Raw genomic sequence first — 21,997 nt, 5'->3', positions numbered from 1 at the left:
GAGTCGATCCTTGAAATGTGTATTTAATTGACTAATTGAAAAACCTAAGTCTAACTCAAATGTAAGTTAATCCTTAGACATAATCTAAATTAAAAGATAACCATCTCACAAAACTACATAGAGTTTCCTGATTGATAACTTAGAATTGGGTGAGATGGATCTAGGATGAACTTAGTCAAATTTAATTAAACCTAATTCAATTCAATTTAAACCTTCAATTTAATACAATTTAAATCTTAATTTAATTAACGTAATTAAACATAACTTAATTAATAACTTAACTAAAATTATTTTACAACTAATTAACTTAACTATTAACTTAATCAAATTAATTAACTTAACTATTAACTTAATCAAATTAATTAACTTAACTATTAACTTAATTATTAACTTAATCAAATTAATTAACTTAACTATTAACTTAATCAAATTAACCTATTTAATCAAATTAACCTAATTAATTAACTTAATCAAATTAAATAACCTAATCTAATCAATTAACTAAATCTAATTCATAACTTAATAAGCCATCTCACAATCACCTATAGGAATATCATGTTTGATCATCTAGATTGGGTGAGATGGAACATTAAGAAGTTAATTTCAATCAAACTATCTATTGAATCCATTAAATTGACCCAAATCAAATACTTTATGTGTAGGAACATAAAGATTTGGATCAATGGATGCTAGATAGTGGATGCTCCAGGCATATGACTGGAGATAGATTGAAATTCACTAAGCTGAAACTCAAGAACCTAGGGTCAATTACATTCGGCAACGACGGGACCCTTAAGGTAATCGGAACATGTAATATCCAATTAAGTTCCGATTTCTATATTCGAAAGGTTCTACTGGTTGATCAATTCAATTTTAATTTACTTAGTATTAGTCAGTTGTGTGACTCAGGATACTTAGTCACATTTTCAAAATCTGAGTGCTTAATTAAAAACATTGAAAATCCTGAAATCACACTTAAGAAAATTAGGAAAAAGAATATTTATACAATTGACCTACCATCCTCTTCACTAAAGTGTCTATTGATACAACAAGATGAAACTAAGTTATGGTACAGAAGACTGGGTCACACTCATAGTAGACTCATTTCAAAAATGAGTCAAAATGGCTTGGTTAGAGGTCTGCCCAAACTAAAATTTATATAAAGCTCAATTTGTAATGCTTGTCAACAGGGTAAACAAACCAAGTCAACCCACAAGTTAACCAACTTAAATAGAACTAATTCAATACTTGAGCTCCTACACTTAGACCTGTTTGATTCATATGGAGCCAAGTCACTAAGCAAAAACTAATATTGCTTAGTGATAATCGATGACTACTCAAGATTTACTTGGGTAAAATTTCTAAAAACTAAAGGTGAAACCTACGAAGTCTTTAAAATCTTTTATAAATTAATAGAAAATGAAAAAGACACTCAAATAAAAAGAATTAGAATTGGCCATAGGGGATAATTTAAAAACCATAAATTTATTGAATTTTGTGAAATAAACGGATATAAACACGAATATTCATGCCCTAGAACCCCCCCTAACAAAATGGTCTAGTAAAACGTAAAAATAGAACCCTACAAGAAGCTGCTAGAACCATGTTAAATGAATATAATTTATCTAATCAATTATGGGCTGAAGCAATTAATACAGCCTGTTATATACAAAATAGAATTTTAATTAATAAAATTCAAAATAAAACATCATATGAAATTTATTATAATAAAATTCCCAACTTAATCTATTTAAAAGTATTTGGATGTAAAGTACACATACTTAATACCAAAAACTACTTAGGCAAATTCATATCAAAATCAACCCCAGGAATTTTTTTAGGGTACTCCACAACTAGTAGAGCTTACCGAGTCTATAACAAAGAGACCCTAAAAGTTAAAGAAACAACTAATGTGATTTTTGATGAAGGAGATAAAATGCCTAACCTATTAAATGAAAATATTAATACAAAAAATATTAACTCAAGAAATATAGAAGATGATGAAGAAATTCAACTTAAACCTAGTGAATCACAAGAACCAGTTACTGACCCAAATATAAGACCAACAAGAACAAGTACCAATCACCCATCTGACCAAATTTTGGGTGACCCAACTCTAGGAGTCAGAACTAGATCATCTTATAGAAACCTAAGTCAAATAGCCCTTATTTTCAAAATTGGACCCAAAACTATAGACGAAGCTTTGCCAGACCCAGACTGGATATTAGCAATGCAAGAAGAGTTAGCTCAATTCGAAAGAAACCAGGTCTGGGAACTAGTACGTAAACCTATTAATAAAACTATAATTGACACTAAATGGGTATTTTAAAATAAATTGGATAATCAAGGTGAGATAGTAAGGAACAAAGTCAGATTAGTAGCAAAAGGGTTCAGCCAAGTAGAAGGGTTAGACTATGATGAAACCTATGCACCTTTAGCCAGACTTGAATCTATTAGGATGCTGCTGGCCTATGCAGCACACAAAGGATTCAAGTTATACCAAATGGATGTGAAATTCGCATTCTTAAATAGGTTCATCAAGGAAGAAGTCTATGTAAGTCAACCCCCAAGATTTGAGGATTTGAACCATCCAAACCATGTCTTTAGGTTAAGGAAAGCCTTATATGGACTAAAACAAGCACCTAGGGCATGATATGAACGACTATCAAATCATCTAATATCTAAAGGGTTTAACTAAGGTCAAATAGATCCAACCGTATTTGTAAAAATCTTAGAAAAAGATATTTTTATAGCCTAAATTTATGTAGACGATATAATTTTTGGTTCAACCAACACTAAATTTTTAAAAGAATTTACCAAGTTAATGAAAAATGAATTTAAAATGAGCCTGGTAAGAGAACTCAATTTTTTCTTAGGCCTACAAATTAAACAAACCAAAGATGGTATTTATATTTTCCAAACAAAATATGCTAAGGAATTAATTAGGAAATTTGGAATGGAAGATTCAAAAAATATAAATACTCCAATGGCTACTAACATTAAGATTGACTCTGACTTAGAAGGAAAATCAGTAGACTTGAAGCACTACCGAAGTGCGATAGGGAGTCTACTATACCTAACTGCAAGTCGATCTGACATCCTTTTTGCAGTAGGTATGTGTGCAAGATACCAATCTTGTGCAAAAGAGTCACACTTAACAAACGTTAAAAGAATACTTAGATATATTAAGGGAACCCTAAATGTAGAACTCGGTCAGTGCCTAGTAAGTTGGTCAAGCAGAAAACAACACTGTGTTGGATGATGCATACCCTAAAAGACTATCAACTAGAATATCAAAATACGAAAATTTCAATTGATAACATAAGTTCAATCAATCTAACCAAGAACCCAATTCACCACTCAAGGACTAAACATATAGAAGTAAAACACCACTTTGTAAGGGATCACGTAGCTAAGGGTGATATTGTGCTTAACTATGTTGAGTCCAAATTAAACCTAGCGGACATATTCATAAAGCCCTTACCTAAACTTGAGTTTAGTGCACTTAGAAGACAAATAGAAATGTGCATGGTAGAATAGAACTTACTTCTGCTTTATGAAAAATTATGTTTTTAAAATCAGTTTAATTTTAAAAATTGTCTTTAAAAATTCTAGGAAAAATAGTTTTCAAAATCCCAATTTTGTTAGTTTTCAAAAATTTAGACTTAACCTAAGAATTTACCCCCTAGAAATCATGTACCCCTTGTTTCAACGAGAGCACCTCACAAGCACACTAGGTTTAACTTGCTTGTGTATGAAAACACTTAGAATGGTGTGAGATGCATAGGGTACTGCCTGGACTTAAGAATGCTTATGTCTGTGCATCGACATAAGTCTGGACAATAAATATCAATTTATATTAATCAAGTTAAGTCATCCTGTCTTAGTCAAATCTAACTGGATCATTGACTTAACTTGACTAACCAAGTGAAAGCTATTATCTTTTAGGTAAGCGACTAGTAGCTAATGGTTAGACATTTGGATAAGGAAATTTAGTTTTAATTACTCACGCTTGGACTTTAGGACTTCTGGAAAAGAGAACTAAATTTTTTAAATTTAACTTACTTGTTTTTTTTTCTAAGTGAAAGTAGCCTTAGCTAAAGTTTTACAAGCTGATACTATTTAAGCTAAGTATTTTTCAAATTTAACCAAGTAAAATTACTTTTTGAAACTCTAAATTTTTTTCTTTAAAGTAATCAAAGATTTTTCGCTCTTTTTAAACTAAAATTTTTGTTAAGTTACTTTTTCAACAAACTATACCTTAGCTAAAAACTTCTTTCCAAACCTTGTTTCTGAAAAGGTTTTTGTAAATCTAAGTAATTTCTCAAAAATCATATTATTTTTAGGAACTAAGCTCCCTACTTAACTTTTGATAAAGGTTGTTTCATTTGCTTAGCTAAAAAGTCTACAAGAAAATTTATTCTAAAAGCTAAGTTTTTATCAAAATATTTTATATTAAATTTTATTCTAAAAACTAAGTTTTTTCTAAGACTAAATTTTTAAAAATTAAGTTTTAAAAAAAAATTTAAGCTAAGTTTTATCAAAACCTTCTGAAAAGCTAGGTTTTAAAAGCTAAAACCAAGTTATTAGCTGTGTACTTTTAAAGCTAAATTCTTAAACCAAGGCCTACGATCCCCTTCTTAACTTTTTATACCTTCCTTTTGTTGTTTTTTGATATATGGCAAAGGGGGAGAGTATATTCAAAAATTCAAATATTCAAAAAAGATGAGTTTTAATTAAGGGGGAGTTTTCCACTTAAGATTTAATTAAGGGGGAGCTTTACATTTAAATTTTTGCTTGTGCTATCATTGAAATTCTTTACAGCATTATTTCTTTCGTTATGTCTTTTTACTTAACTTTGAATTTATGTTGCCATAATCAAAAAAGGGAGATTGTTGGTGTGGGAAGCATCCGACGATTGAACCTGAATTTTGATAATGGCAAAGGATTCAAAGTTAAGATTATTTGTGATCTAATGTGCTGAATGAGCTTGCAGGAAAAGTCCTAAGGTATCTTAGGCAAAAGTCCTAGCTGCGGTTAGGCAGACAGGAAAATCCTAAGGGGTGGTAACCCTAGGTCCTAGGGGTGGTAACCCTAGGTGGAAAGCCTTGGCGGGTCGAGGTCTTCGGGCAAAAGTCCTAGAGTTGGATACTCTAGGTGGAAAATCCAGGTGTCACGAACCAAGTGGAAAGTCTGGACGGGTCGTGGAGCGGGCATCCAGTGGAAAGACCTGAAGACTCGGCCATTGAGCAAAAGTCCAGTCGGTCTGGAGGACCGGACTGGCAACAGGTATACTCTCCTGAGTGGAGTAGGTGATGACCTATTCCCTGTTGAGAGAACAGTAGGCGTCAGTTCGACCTAGGGTTTTCGGTAGGAAATTCAAAGTCAGAACCGAACAGTCTGGTGACTGTCAGACTTTTATATTCATGTTATTATATGCTAACTTTGTGTTGCAGGGTATTTTTGGGACTAACATATCTTGCAGGGACAAAGGAGCAAGTTTTGCCTAAGATGAACAGTACCTGAGGCACCCTCCATGGAGTTTGGAGGCGCCTTGGGTGCAAAGGATGAGGACTGAGCACAGCGAAGCTGGAGATGCCCTCATGGAGTGCTAAGGCACCTCGGACGATGTTGAAGGCGCCCTCCAGGAGATTGGAGGTGCCCTCAAGTGGATAGACGAAGACTGTTTCAGAGCTGATCCACGCTGCAGATCCGGCGGTGATGGAGGCGCCCTCAAGGGGCTTGAAGGTGACCTCAACAGTACTCTTTATAAGGTAGTCTCGACCAACAGCTAGAAGCATCACATTCTGAGCCATCTTTCATCTGCGCACTTCCAACGAGACAATCCGGCTGAGCTACAACAAGACCTCGATGACCCAAACTACGAAGTTTCATTTCTTTGTTGTCGGCATAGTTTTTCTATTACTGTTATTGTAATAACTTTTGTAATACTTGCGCGATTATAGTGATTGCCCAAAGTAAACGCTCAACGAGCGTGGACCTTGGAGTAGGAGTCGCCCCAGGCTTCGAACTAAGTAAAAAACACTTAATGTCCTTCTATGTTGTGTTTTAATTTTCGCTGCATTTACTCAATAGTTTTTCAAATACGAAAAGTGAAAGCCACGAGTGTTATTCACCCCCCCCCCCCTCTAGCGCGTCTCGATCCAACAAGATGATGTGACAGTTAAAGTTGGGATGAGCTGACGGTTAAAGTCAAGAGTATATACAATTGAACGAGTCACTCTCGCCGGGGCTTGACTCCCCACTCCTCAGTGCCAAGATACATAGAATAAACCCTGTCGACCCTAGCATCGATTGGGCATACAGGACCTAGCTCCCCATTTTTAACAATACAACTCTCAGTTATAGTCGATCGACCTAAAATTTAGTCAAACTTATGAGATATAGCTCCCCACTTCTCATGCGCAAGTCTCCCATCATACATCCAGTTGGATACATGACACGTCAGACTGCCTCTAGGGAACAGTATTGTTAGGAAATTACAATAACCTGTCAAAATATAATAACTACCCGCTAAGGAATATTTCAATACTCTGACATATACATGTAATGGAACCTTCTTATAGGGGTGGATGTACATCTTCCATTACCAGATATCAGGCATTCTCAACCACATTATTGTGGAGGTTATAAAAGATGGTTTATATACATATAGCATAAGCTTCTTTGGAGGATGACTGTATATCTTTCATCCCCAGATACATTCTGACACCAAATATTCTTTGTCACCTCATTAATTACGGAGGTTATGAGAGACGGTATAAAAATTCATTGGCTAGGTACACTCACTTACACGTGCACATATATACATCCATACTATATTGTTCATCTTTTTTGACCCTTTTTGCTGGTGCTACTATTTTGATTTGAGCGTCGGAGTACCTGTGCCAAGGACCCCTTCATTAGTTCTCGCACTAACGTTCCTCTTTTTTCTCTCTTTAGTGTGTGCAGAGAGTATCGCCCAACACTATCTTCCAGCTCAAATTATATTCTTCTCCCAGTCAACATCAAAGCTACTTACCTAGTGGGTCATCTCCCCCGATTTCAAACAAGATCATAATATTTTCTCATTCTACAAAAAGGTGAAAGGTTTTGATGGATCATGTGATGGTAAAAGGTTTAACTCTCAAGCTATTCTCAATCACTTAATGGGAAAGATGTATTGAAAGTGTGAAAGAAGTGTACTTCAAGCTCAACAAATTAGAGAAGTTTTACTTCAATTTACAGAAGAAAAAGACACCGACTCTATAGCTACAACCTTTACTCCATTGCCAACTCACAAATTTAATTCTTCCTTCCAGTCTTCTGCTATTCCTTAGCCTCTACACATCATTACATATATGTGAATCACATCCTCTATCCAATATATAGGTATCAGAGGAAATAATATGACACTCAATAACAAAGATACCTGAACCAGATGAGCATTAGATGACTTCTTCTTCTTTGTGGACTTAAGATAGATCTTACAGTTTCTTCACTAGTGTCGCATCTTGCTATAATGGTGACATGGGTCCTTTGGAGCTAGTTCAACTATCTTGGCCTTCTTCTTCCCTTTGGTTTGATGCTTTGACTTACTCTTGGAACCTTTCTTCGAGAAGTCAACTAACATCAGTGCTTATAATCCTTCTTAATAGATGACTCTACTTCTTTGAGCATGTTGATCAACTCTAGAATTGTATATTCAATATGGTTCATTCGATAGTTTATAACAAACTGTGAATAACGATCATAAACTATGGTAAACTATATAGAATTAAGTTAATACTTAATTCATGAACAATCACAAATCTAAGTGATCCCAAGTGCTCAATGTAGTCGTTCATCTTCAGTACATGTTGCATTGTGAATGAACGCTCCTCATCTTTGAGCTAAAGAGAAGCTTGGTGACCTCGAACCTTTCAAATCTAGCTTGCTCATTAAACATCTCATGAAGATGAAAAACAATCATATCAGCATTCATATGCTCATGTTGTTTTTTTAGTTTAGGAGACATCGAGGCTAGCACGATACAACTAGCAAACTCAGAATCAATTGTATACTTTTGATGGGCTAACATTTGGTCCGATGTTGCATCATCCGCTAGACTTATGGGAAGTGGCTCTTCGAGGACATATGCTAGTTTTTTAGCCTTGAGAACGATTCTCAGGTTTCAAAACTAGTTCAAAAAGTTCAGTCTAATCAGTTTATTTGTGACAAAAATTGAGCGTAAATTCAAAAATATTTTATGTAATCTAATAACCTAGAAAATACAAAATCAAGAAATTATGAGGGAAATCATTTTATAATGTAAACAATTTACATATGTGCAGGAATTCTAGTTATTTATCGAATTCAAAAGCCCTTATGTGTTAATATCCACCATAGATAAGAACAACCTTGGAGTGAATCTAATAAGTCATTCTTAGTTATAGTGGTAGGTATCACATATACCGATTATGTGTTATATCATATTATGCTAAATATTGAGTTGTTAACTCATCAACAAGTACACATCATATCTATATCACCCAACTTTACCTCATATCCATATTAACTTTCTGAGTGAGTCCAACAAGCTAATGTTTCAAGTTAAATCTGACCCGATAATCATGAGATTATATCTTAATGGTTTGAACATATCTAATTTCAGATTGATCTTGTAGTGAGTTCAACAACTCAAATAAAAAATTAAACTATGGTTCTCACCATATTAACGGATGGTGTAGACTTTAATTTTTGACATAAGAGACTTAGGTCTCATCGTTATCATGTAAATGTACTATCTATATGACATCCTACACATGACATAAATAATGACATGACATATCATATGCATGACATAATGTATAATATAATAAATGCATCTACATGACATATATTGTGACATGAACATGACATTAATAATGTCATAGTTGTCATAATTTTATTGAAAATAAAATGTTTTAAAGATTTGATTTTCATAAATAAAAAACCTTTAATTAGATTAGGAAACAATTTCCAAATCTAATCACATATCTTATTAAAAATTAATTCCTTAATTAAATTAGGAACCAATTCTAAATCTAATTTCTTTAACAATTTAAGAAATCTTTTTTAAAATTAGAATCTCCTAATAAATTAAGAAATTTTTAAAAATTTAGAACTTCCTAATAAATTAGAATTTTCCCCCCAAAATTAGAATTTGTCAATATTTTTGGAAACTCTAAAATTAAAAAAAATCTAACAATTTAGAAAACTTTTCAAAATTAAAATGTTAGATTAAATAGAAAATATTTCAAAAATAATTAATGACGATTATGACTCGTAAAACTATTTTACGATCATATCGAAGCACGATCAGACTCTGATACGACTGTTAGGTAGCCTGATGGGATGCATGCTAAAATACATTTCACAAACCTACACAGCGAAAGATAAAAATAGTATAATAATTCTAAATTATTACATCACACGCACCGCACGCATATGAGAATACATCTATGCAAACATGATCATAAAATAAAATTTTATGAAAATAAATTTAAACTAGTTATACTTGATTAATGATGTGGAGTGGAAAGGGCATCAACCAAGCAATGCTATCGAAGCCTTGCCTCTATTCGTGTCCACACCAAACATTTTTTAAGACGACTTCAGAAGTCATAAGTTTTGTCTTCGTGAAAAGTACTAGCCTTGCGTGCGAAGATGAAGTTTGGTGCCCGGTGGCATATGCAACCAGTTGACACCAAACAGAGAGAGGCCCCGACAAAAGAGATGCCGAAGATGACACCTAGAACTAGCAACAACCTTTGTTGTTCCATTAGTGTGGGGATACTATCGGCGACCTCTTGACCGACAGCAGGTGGGTTGGGCTAGAAAAAGGGCTGGCGACACAACCACAGCCAGCAGAGTCGGTTGTTGAGTAGTGACCCATAGAGATAGCTAGGGCAGCAGCTCCTTGGGCAGTTGTAGTGGCTTCCAGTGGGGTCACAACCTCGCCGGATTGTGGTGGTAGTCAAGAGACCCAACGGCAAGGTTGCCGGTGTCAGGGCTGGGCGGCGGCAGAACAAAGGGGCTATCTCCTTTATTTGGTCGACGACAAAGTGAGAAAAGGGAGAGGGAATAAAACCTAATAATTAAGTTTTAATCAAAAGCGAGTTAATTTTCTCTCCTCGCTAATCTTACTTATAGATCTCTTATCAGGTTAAATGAGCAAGTTCAAAACCCATATCCATTAACCTGTAACCCATACTAATAGCCTTAAGTTTAGTTCAAAACCAAACAAGGTTTGGTTCAAAATCAAAACCTTTAGTTTTTGGTTCAATAACCAAACTCTCTTTTAATTAAAATTAAGTTAATTTTATATATAATTAAACCAAAAAGGATCCATCTTGTCCTCAAAAGACATGACCCATTTGAGCTTCTGTTGTGCCAAGCCCTTTTTTTCATATTTTCCCTTCTCTGGTCCAACCAGACTCAATCTCTCTTGATCTAAGAATCCAATTCTCAAACTCATTTTAAGTTTTTCGGATAAACTCATAGTGCATGTGACCCAATAGATTCCCGGTTATGTTGATCATTCATAATTAACCATTTAATTATGAATAGATCATGAATGACAAATAATAGTACATTATGATCCTCAATTGACTGAAAAAATCAATGGTTGATTCCAGAATCACTTCTAAAATCTTTCAGGAGCTACAGTGAGTTGTATCTCATTTCTTTCACTCATCTTATATTCACTTGGTTCAGAATATGATCTATGTGCCAATTTCCACTAGGTTGACTATATCACATCTAGCCCAAGTTATAATACTTTTTCTTCCTTTGAATTCAAATTACTTAGACATGTGTCCAAAAGTACAATACTCTTAACATGTATTGTTCTGGCCAAAAACTTTGAATAATAATTTTGACAAGTGATCATAGGGTATACGTCTCATATCAAGGAACGATGAATCCTCTGTAGACTATCCAAATACCTTTGAGCACTTCAACTTATACCTAATCATCCCAGGTCTACACCTCCTAAGAGATGTTTACTTAAGATGTCAAAGTATAAGTCTCCATGACTATGATAACTTGAATACCTCAAGTCGAAGGAAACTTGCACTCGAACTGCAGTCAAAACTTCATTGACATATTCATATATGTAGAGAACTATATAGAGTTTTACAACAGATCACTCCAATGACTAGTTACAATAAATAACATCCACGTTTAACTCTCAACATCCCAATGTCTCTAACCAGTGAGGAGCAGCTGTTTGGTTAGACCAAGTAGTATAACCTGTGCTAATCTCATAGAATCAATGATGTCCGAACACATCAATTCGTTGACTAAGGAAGAATTCAATATATTCATAATTGCACATATAGAGATGCTCACTAGTCGTGAACTAATAACAAATTCTCTCATACTATGAATCGTATTGTGGGCATTCAGTAAGTGAGTTTAAGATTCAATTATATACATAAAATATGTACACTCAAATAGTAAATTTTTATTTATTTAATAAATAAGATATACTTTAAGGCGATTGTCTTAGAACATCTCTAAGATATAACAAAAACATGCTTATTGACATTGTTATGACTAAGGGGTTAATTGCTTTTTTTTTGAAGAGTACAAAGAATCTAGATTTAGACAAGTTATCAAAACAACAAAAGAACTTACTTCAACAATAGAGATTAATTCTGTTTTTCTTGAAAATAAATGGATATATAGAAAAAGACATTTTGATGAAGTTACATGTGAAACTTCTAAAATACCTTAAGAATCTGCCGAGATAGCTTTTAGATTTCATTATTTCTTGTATATAGTAGATTATATAATTGGGTCATTAAAGAAAATATTTGAGTAATATGAGAAATATGAAGATCTTTTTAGATTCCTTTTCATAGTTAAAAAGTTGAGTTCATTGATTGATGAGGACTTGAAAACGTATTGCAAGAATTTTAAAAGGAAACTACAAAGAAAAGAGGATACAAGACAAGATATTTTAGATTTGGATAGAGATGACTTATATTAAGAACTGAAAATCATACAACATATTTTACCAAAGAAAATAAAAACAATAGTGAAATACTATTTTTTTTTTGCAAAGAATGATTTTTTCCCCTAAATTCATGCATTGCATATAAGGTATTATTGACTATTTCGGTGACTATTGTATCTGCAGAAAGAAGTTTTCTAAATTTAAATTGTTGAAATCTTGTTTGAGATCAACCATGTCTCAAACAAGATTGAATGCCTTAGCATAATTTCAATTGAGAGTGAATTTCTAGAAAAAATTAATTATGAAAGATTGATTGATGACTTTGCAGATAAAAATGGAAGAAGGCCAGTATTTCGTAGTTAATTATAATAGTTTTTTGTTTTCCATTTTCTATGATGTAATGATACTTGATAAGGGGAGTAATAGGGGACTTCTATGTGTACTGAGGAAGTCAGGGGGAAGGTTAACAATCTTGCTGAGGTGGAAGTCTGAGTTAAGGGGATCGTTATGATCATCTCCATTCAACTTATATCCACCATCTCAACAACCCCTAACTCAATGGTTTAGTTAGGTCAAGGTGCACTCCATTCAGCTTAACACCCTTCTATTACGATTTAGAGGCTCAGCTACCCCAGACTCATCACTCCACTTAACTAGTTCTCATCCGACTCTTCTAGTCGGTTTGCCTGACTCCAAGGGACTCAGCTCCCCTAGACTCATCGCTCCGCTCAGCCAGTTCTCCTCCGACTCTTGCTGTCATCCCACCTGACTCCAACGGGCTCAACTCCTTAGACTTATCTGCCCACCTAATGTAGCTCTCCTCCAATTCTTCCAGTTGGTCCATCCGACTCCAAGGGGCTGTTGGTTGCTACTCGGAAAACCTAGAGGTTCCACTGTACAAAAATTTTGTACAAAGGTCTGAACCTTTTCCTAGCTACAATGTGTTCTTTTAAATTAAATTTTGAATCGCCTGCGGAACTTAACACGTTTGATCCAAAACTTAATCTATTCGTTCTTTTAGGTTTTGACTTGGGTCTCCTGTGGAACTTAACACGTTCAACCCAAATCACCTTAAGTTATTAATTCCATTAAATATTAATTTTCATAATTGGTTCCCAGTACTGACGTGGCGAGGCACATGACCTTCTTGGATATGGGAGCAACCACCACCGACTAGACAAAACCTTTTATGGAAAGCTAATATTTAATTTCCTAAAATAACTTTAGGTTAACCGAAAAGAACAATCAAATCATAAGGATAAATAAAACAAAAGAACACAACATCGAAAAACATATTCAAAATACTAGAATCGTAAGCCTCTTGTATTTGGTATTATTTCCAAAAATAACTAGTATGATGCGGAAAGAAAAATTACTAGTTATACCTTTTAGAAAGACCTCTTGATCTTCTACCGTATTCCTCTTCTAACCTCGGACGTTGTGTGGGCAACGATCTTCCGAGATGAGAAACCACCAACCACCTTCTTCTCCTCCTAGCTAGGTTCGGCCAACAATAAGGAAGCTTCACCAAGGAAGAAGATCAAAACACCAACCAAGCTCCAAGAGATGCTAGCTTTCTTTCCTTCTTCTTCTTCTTCTCCAAGTAGTATCCGGCCACCACAAGAGCTCCAAGGGGAGAGAGAGGTTCGGCCACCACAAGAGGAAGAGAGAGAGAGGATGATGGCCGGCCACACCAAGGAACAAAAGAGGGAGAGAAATAATAGAGGTTGTATCTCATGAAGGCACCCTCACCCCTTCTTTTATATTCCTTGGCCTAAGCAAATTAGGAAATTTAATTACAATAAAATTTCCTTAATTTCCTTGACATGATTTAATTGAGAAAAATAAAATAAAATTTCCCCAATTAAATTCTAATGGCCGGCCACATCATGAAATCAAATTAGACAAGTTTCAATCAACAATTAAAACTTCCTAATTTGTTTCCGGAAATTTTTAAAATTAAAATTTCTCTTCAAAATCTCTTCATGGTTGATAAAAAGAAATTTCTATAATTTTAATTTTACAACATGTGAATAATTTTTAAAGAGAAAATAAAATATCTCACCAATCTACAAATAAGGAAAGAGATCTAATCACTTTCTTTAATCTTTTGTAGATCTTTTACAAGAGAGATAATTTAATTTTAATTTTCTTTAATAAATTATATCTTCCACATAATAAAAATTAAAATTAAAATTCTTTTTTAATTTAATTTGGCCGGCCCCTCTAGCTTGGGTTCAAGCTAGGGCCGGCCACCCCAATTTATACCTAGGTCGGCCCTAGCTTGGTTCCCAAGCTAGCTTGGCCGGCCCCCTTTAGGTGGGTATAGAAAGTGGGTATAGGTGGGTATAGTACTCTATAAATAAGAGGCTACGATAGGGACCGAGAGGAGGAATTGGTTTTGGTCTCCCGATAAAATTAAGCATCCCGTGTTCGCCCCGAACACACAACTTAATTTTATCAATAATAATTCATTCCACTAGAGAACTATTATTGAACTACCGCACCAATCCCAAATTACATTTTTGGGCTCCTTCTTATTATGAGTGTGTTAGTCTCCCTGTGTTTAAGATATCGAATGTCCACTAATTAAGTAAGTTACTGACAACTCATTTAATTAATATCTTAGTTCAAGAGTAGTACCACTCAACCTTATCATCATGTCGGACTAGGTCCACCTGCAGGGTTTAACATGACAATCCTTATGAGCTCCTCTTGAGGACATTATCAACCTAGTATCTCTAGGACACAGTTTCCTTCTATAATCAACAACACATACTATAAGTGATGTTATTTCCCAACTTATCGGGCTTATTGATTCATCGAACTAAATCTCACCATTGATAAATTAAAGAAATAAATATCAAATATATGTGCTTGTTATTATATTAGGATTAAGAGCACACACTTCCATAATAACCGAAGTCTTTATTTCTTTATAAAGTCAGTATAAAAGAAACGACCTCAACTGGTCCTACTCAATACACTCTAAGTGTACTAGTGTAATTATACAGTCAAGATAAACTGATACCTAATTACACTACGACCTTCTAATGGTTTGTTCCTTTCCATTTTGGTCGTGAGCTATTGTTTATAATTTATAAGGTACTGATAACATCATCTTCTGCATGTGGCACCACATACTATGTTATCTACAGTATAAATTAATTGAACAACTACATTTATCACAAATGTAGACATTTGACCAATGTGATTCTTATTTCTAGATAAATATTTTATACCAAAAGCTAGGCTTTTAGTATACATTCTAACAATCTCCCACTTATACTAAAAGACTAAGATGCCATATCTGCTGCCATACATCTGATTCTCATGCCTTTCAAAAAGCTCTTTCCTTAAGGACCTTAGGTTATCATCTGATGCAATCTAGGCGGCAACAACTTCTCCTCGTTATACAATTTCTCGTATTGGGTAGTACTTGTGCTCTATTGTGTTTACTTGCCTTATAGACTCATGGTTTCTTCGAGTTTGCTACTGCACCATTATTATTACAATAAATTGTAATAATCTTTGGACAAACTAGAAATCATATCTAAGTCTACCTTGAGGTTATTAAGTCATTCAGCTTTTATGGCTACCTCAGAGGCTTGCCATATACTCAGCTTCTATGGTGGAGTCCAGAAAAACACCTATGCTTATCACTCTTCCATAGTTATGACTTTTCCTCCTAAAGTAAACACAAAACCCTGATGTTGACTTATTATTGTTCCTATCCGATTAGAATTCAAAATCCATGCAACCCACAAGAACCAAGTTAACTGCCTTGTGAGCTAGCATATAATCTCTAGTGCCTCTAAGGTACTTCAATATATGCTTTACTGCAGTCCACTGTCCTTATCTAAGGTTACTTTGATATCTGCTAACTATGCCCTTGGCAAAACAGATTTCTGATCTCGTGCATAGCATACATTAGGCTTCCGACAGCCGAAGCATAAAGAACTGCCTTTATTTCCTTTATCTCCTTTGATGTCTATAGAGACATATCTTTAGATAAAGTTACTCCATCCTGAAAATGTAAGAAACCTTTCTTGGAGTTTTGCATGCTTAAAACGAGCAAGGATTTTTCCGATGTATGAAGCTTGGGATAAGTAAAATATTCTTTTCTTGTGATCCCTTATTACTTTGATCTCAAGAATATATACATTCTCCCAAGTCCTTTATATCGAATTATTTGGACAACCATACCCCTACTTCTGACAACATTTTGATATTGTTTCCAACTACCAAAAATGTTATCTGCGTGTGCAAGAAATACCACCACGTTTCCATCATACCTTTTATATACACAAGACTTATCTGTTTACTCAATAAATCCATAGGTTTGGATTACTTTGATAAATCGGATATTCCAAGACCTTGAAGCTTTGCCTCAGTCCATAGACTGACTGAGCTTGCACACAAGATGCTCTTAGCCCTTTGCAATGAACCCTTCTGGTTGCTTTATATGGATGCTTTCATCAAGACTTCTATTAAGGAATGTTATCTTGACATCCACTTGCCAAATAAATAAAAGAATCTGGATAGACTTAAGCATAGCTACCAGTGAAAAAGTTTCCTTTTTCATCAAGCCTTTCTTTGAAAGTTACTACCTTCCTTTCTATCCCTCTTTTCCTATTATAGACCTTTTAACACCCAAAGGCTTTTATACCATTTGGTGGTTCTACAAGCTTCCAGATTTTATTAGAATACATATATTCTAATTCTGTTATTCATTACTCTTTGCCAAGATGTTGCATCTTTATCTTGGAGTGTTTCGTCATATGTCCGGAGATCAGGTTCATGTCCTCCAGGGATCGAGTCCAAAAACTCTCCCAAAACATGAATCTTTTTAGGTTGCCTAACAACCCTCCCACTACGACAAGACACTTTCTGCAATTGTGTATCATTTGTGATTATGTGTTGCAGTTTCCTTGTGGTATCTCATCTTGTACAGTTGGTACTAGATTAGACATGTCTTTTATTATTTCCTTAAGAACAAATTTTCTTATGGGCACATGGTTTATTACATAGTCATTTTCTAAAAATCGGTCATTGATGCTAACAATGACCTTCTAATTTTTAAGACTATAAACCTACTTTCATTTCTCTAGGATAACCCACAAACAAGTGAATTCCTGTCCAACTTATCATTGTCTCTCTTTTGCATATGTGCTGGACTACCCGAATCCGAATATGCTTCGAAATAGGCTTACGCCTATTCAGCAATTCTATATGAGTAGAGAGTTCTGTCTTTGGAAGATACTATATTCATTTCTGTTTCCAGAGTATATCCTTAAAATGATTTTGGTAATATTCTAAATAACTCATCAATCTACTTATTTCCATAAGAGTCCTATACCTTCCTTTTTCTACACCATTCTGTTGGGGTATACCAGGTGCAGTTAGTTGGGATTGAATCCCTACTTCTGATAAGTGACTCCTAAATTCTCCCAAGAGGTACTTGCCACTACGATCTTACCATAGTGACTTTTACTTTAACATTTCTCCGCATCAGCCTTGTACTCTTTGAACTAATCAAAGTACTTAGTCTTGCGGTACATTAAGTAAATTTATTTATATCTTGAATAGTTGTCTATAAAATAGACGAAATATTCAATATTACCTCTTGTCTGGATAGTCATAGGATCACACAAATCAGAATGAACCAATTTCAACATATCTTTGACTCCATACCCCTTAGACTTAAAAGCTTCTTGGTTATTTTTCCTTCCAAGTAAGACTCGTAGGTTGGAAAGATTTCCACTACTAATGAACCCAAAAGTACATCAGCTACCAATGAATCCTACTCAAGTTAATATAACCTAGCCTTAGAAGTCAAAGATATAATTGGTTCATTTTCAAAGGTTACTTTCTCTTAAAGTTAGAAGATGTGTTACTAATTACATTTGTTGCATCGTGAGAGTTATTGGATTTATAAATTGCCAACCAACGTACCAGAACAGATAACTTCACTCTTTTTCTTAATAACAACTTTGTTATTAAAAGAGGCAGAATATCAAGTTCTTTGAATAGTTTAGAAATTGAAAACTAGTTCTTTCTAAACTTGGTGCGTAAAGACAATTACTCAAAAATCCATGTTTTATTCTTATCAAAAGATAAACATCTCCCACTGCAACAGCTACCATTTTTACAGTAGTGCTCATGTAGACAGTGTTTTAATTTTCATTTAGTTGTCGGGTTTCCTGGAACCCTGCAATGAATTGCAGACATGATTAATGGCATCTGTATCTACACTCAAGGTTCTGGTAGATAACACCACTAAACATGTTTCAACTAATGAATTAAATACACCTATATTGTTCTTAGTTCTAAGAAGACAGTTTACCTTAATGTCCAAGTCCTATTTCCAATCATTACAATTGGGATTACTAAGTCTTTCTTATAGTATGACTACTAGGGGATTGACAAACATTTTAAATCGTAAGAATCACAAAAATACTTGGTCAAGATCAACTCCTTAAAAATCCCCATGAATTTTGTATGTCACGATAGTGTGGACGTATACAAAATCGAAGAGAAGATTTTATTCATTAATTTTATTATCTCGTCAACTTTACTTTATGACAAATAAAATTAATAGTTGATCTGTCTTTGATCAAATATTTGGTCAAAAACTTTTGAATTTAAAAAATATTGATTCCTCAAATAATATTATTTAAATTCACCAACACCTCAAACACCGTGAATTTTGTATGCCACGTTAGTGTGGACGTATACAAATTCAACATTTGTAAAAGGAGGGTTTAAACCCATTAATTTTATTATCTTGTCAACCTAACTTTTTGACAAATAAAATTAATAGTTGGTATCATTTGGTCACACAAATAATAGCAGTGACTCCGATGGGGAGGATACTATTAGATGTGTCTAAGTGTATACCATTACTTGACACTAAGTCCATTAATAAGATTATGCCCCTTCCGTTGGGGAAGATCACACGCTCTTAATTAACTTCCTATAGTCATCCAAAAATGGAAGTCTATTCTAGTGATCCACAAACAAGCTCATCCGTTATGGAGGAAGGCACTCAGAGCCAACGCGCAAGCTTGTTTGCATCACTTACAAACCAGTAATGGAGACCATGGGATTTACTTAAAAATCCCTCTCCCACTTAGTTATTTATAAATGAGGAATTTTAACTATGCTAGCCTACTAAATATGTAAACTAACATGCACACACAGCACAATATAAAAGCAATAAATAGAAAATCTAATTTTCAACTATTATGGCTTTTATCTCTTATTGTCCTCCATGTGTTGTCATCCCAAGCTGCTGCCATATTTGGCCACTGCCACCTCATCCATCTTGCTCCTAGTTCCGTTGTGCCTCTGGTCCTTAGAAGGTTCCACGCTTTGCAAGATTCGATCCGCGACATAAATAGAATTTTACATTTTGATCCTATATTCCTCGAAGGAATGTACATGTAAACTAGATCGAACATAAAATAAAATTTACATCCATCGATCCTATATTCCATAAAAGGAATGTACATATAACTAGATCAAAAATAAAATCCTAATAAAACTAAATACAGCTCCTGCTGTATTTTATAATACAATCATGCACACACAATAAAATGCCCTTGACATGTCCAAGGGTCCAATCACACACATAATAACTATAAGCCATAATAGTTGGATCCTGCATCCACAAAGTTAGCACATCCTACTATTAACCTGCCTAAATTATGTATGACATGTGCATAATTAAACTAATACCAAATACACAGAGGTAAAACCCTAGCTCTGATACCAATTGTTGGTTGCTACTCGGAAAACCTAGAGGTTCCACTGTACAAAAATTTTGTACAAAGGTCTGAACCTTTTCCTAGCTACCATGTGTTCTTTTAAATTAAATTTTGAATCGCCTGCGGAACTTAACACGTTTGATCCAAAACTTAATCTATTCGTTCTTTTAGGTTTTGACTTGGGTCTCCTGCGGAACTTAACACGTTCAACCCAAATCACCTTAAGTTATTAATTCCATTAAATATTAATTTCTATAATTGGTTCTCAGTACTGATGTGGCGAGGCACATGGCCTTCTTGGATATGGGAGCAACCACCACCGACTAGACAAAACCTTTTATGGAAAGCTAATATTTAATTTCCTAAAATAACTTTAGGTTAACCGAAAAGAACAATCAAATCACAAGGATAAATAAAACAAAAGAACACAACATCGAAAAACATATTCGAAATACTAGAATCGTAAGCCTCTTGTATTTGGTATTATTTCCAAAAATAACTAGTATGATGCGGAAAGAAAAATTACTAGTTATACCTTTTAGAAAGACCTCTTGATCTTCTACCGTATTCCTCTTCTAACCTCGGACGTTGTGTGGGCAACGATCTTCCGAGATGAGAAACCACCAACCACCTTCTTCTCCTCCTAGCTAGGTTCGGCCAACAATAAGGAAGCTTCACCAAGGAAGAAGATCAAAACACCAACCAAGCTCCAAGAGATGCTAGCTTTCTCTCCTTCTTCTTCTTCTTCTCCAAGTAGTATCCGGCCACCACAAGAGCTCCAAGGGAGAGAGATTCGGCCACCACAAGAGGAAGAGAGAGAGGATGATGGCCGACCACAACAAAGAGGGAGAGAAATAATAGAGGTTGTATCTCATGAAGGCACCCTCACCCCTTCTTTTATATTCCTTGGCTTAAGCAAATTAGGAAATTTAATTACAATAAAATTTCCTTAATTTCCTTGACATGATTTAATTGAGAAAAATAAAATAAAATTTCCCCAATTAAATTCTAATGGTCGGCCACATCATGAAATCAAATTAGACAAGTTTCAATCAACAATTAAAACTTCCTAATTTGTTTCCGGAAATTTTTAAAATTAAAATTTCTCTTCAAAATCTCTTCATGGTTGATAAAAAGAAATTTCTATAATTTTAATTTTACAACATGTGAATAATTTTTAAAGAGAAAATAAAATATCTCACCAATCTACAAATAAGGAATGAGATCTAATCTCTTTCTTTAATCTTTTGTAGATCTTTTACAAGAGAGATAATTTAATTTTAATTCTCTTTAATAAATTATATCTTCCACATAATAAAAATTAAAATTAAAATTCTTTTTTAATTTAATTTGGTCGGCCCCTCTAGCTTGGGTTCAAGCTAAGGCCGGCCACCCCAATTTATACCTAGGCCGGCCCTAGCTTGGTTCCCAAGCTAGCTTGGCCTGCCCCCTTTAGGTGGGTATAGAAAGTGGGTATAGGTGGATATAGTACTCTATAAATAAGAGGCTACGATAGGGACCGAGAGGAGGAATTGGTTTTGGTCTCCCGATAAAATTAAGCATCCCGTGTTCGCCCCGAACACACAACTTAATTTTATCAATAATAACTCATTCCACTAGAGAACTATTATTGAACTACCACATCAATCCCAAATTACATTTTTGGGCTCCTTCTTATTATGAGTGTGTTAGTCTCCCTGTGTTTAAGATATCGAATGTCCACTAATTAAGTAAGTTACTAACAACTCATTTAATTAATATCTTAGTCCAAGAGTAGTACCACTCAACCTTATCATCATGTCGGACTAGGTCCACCTGCAGGGTTTAATATGACAATCCTTATGAGCTCCTCTGGAGGACATTATCAGCCTAATATCTCTAGGACACAATTTCCTTCTATAATCAACAACACACACTATAAGTGATGTCATTTCCCAACTTATCGGGCTTATTGATTCATCGAACTAAATCTCACCCATTGATAAATTAAAGAAATAAATATCAAATATATGTGCTTGTTATTATATTAGGATTAAGAGCACACACTTCCATAATAACCGAGGTCTTTGTTTCTTTATAAAGTCAGTATAAAAGAAACGACCTCAACTGGTCCTACTCAATACACTCTAAGTGTACTAGTGTAATTATACAGTCAAGATAAACTGATACATAATTACACTACGACCTTCTAATGGTTTGTTCCTTTCCATTTTGGTCGTGAACTACTATTTATAATTTATAAGGT

The sequence above is a fragment of the Zingiber officinale genome, chromosome 2A, assembly GCF_018446385.1.
Source record: "Zingiber officinale cultivar Zhangliang chromosome 2A, Zo_v1.1, whole genome shotgun sequence".
Lineage (NCBI taxonomy): Eukaryota > Viridiplantae > Streptophyta > Magnoliopsida > Zingiberales > Zingiberaceae > Zingiber > Zingiber officinale.
Note: the sequence above shows the minus strand (reverse complement) of the source record.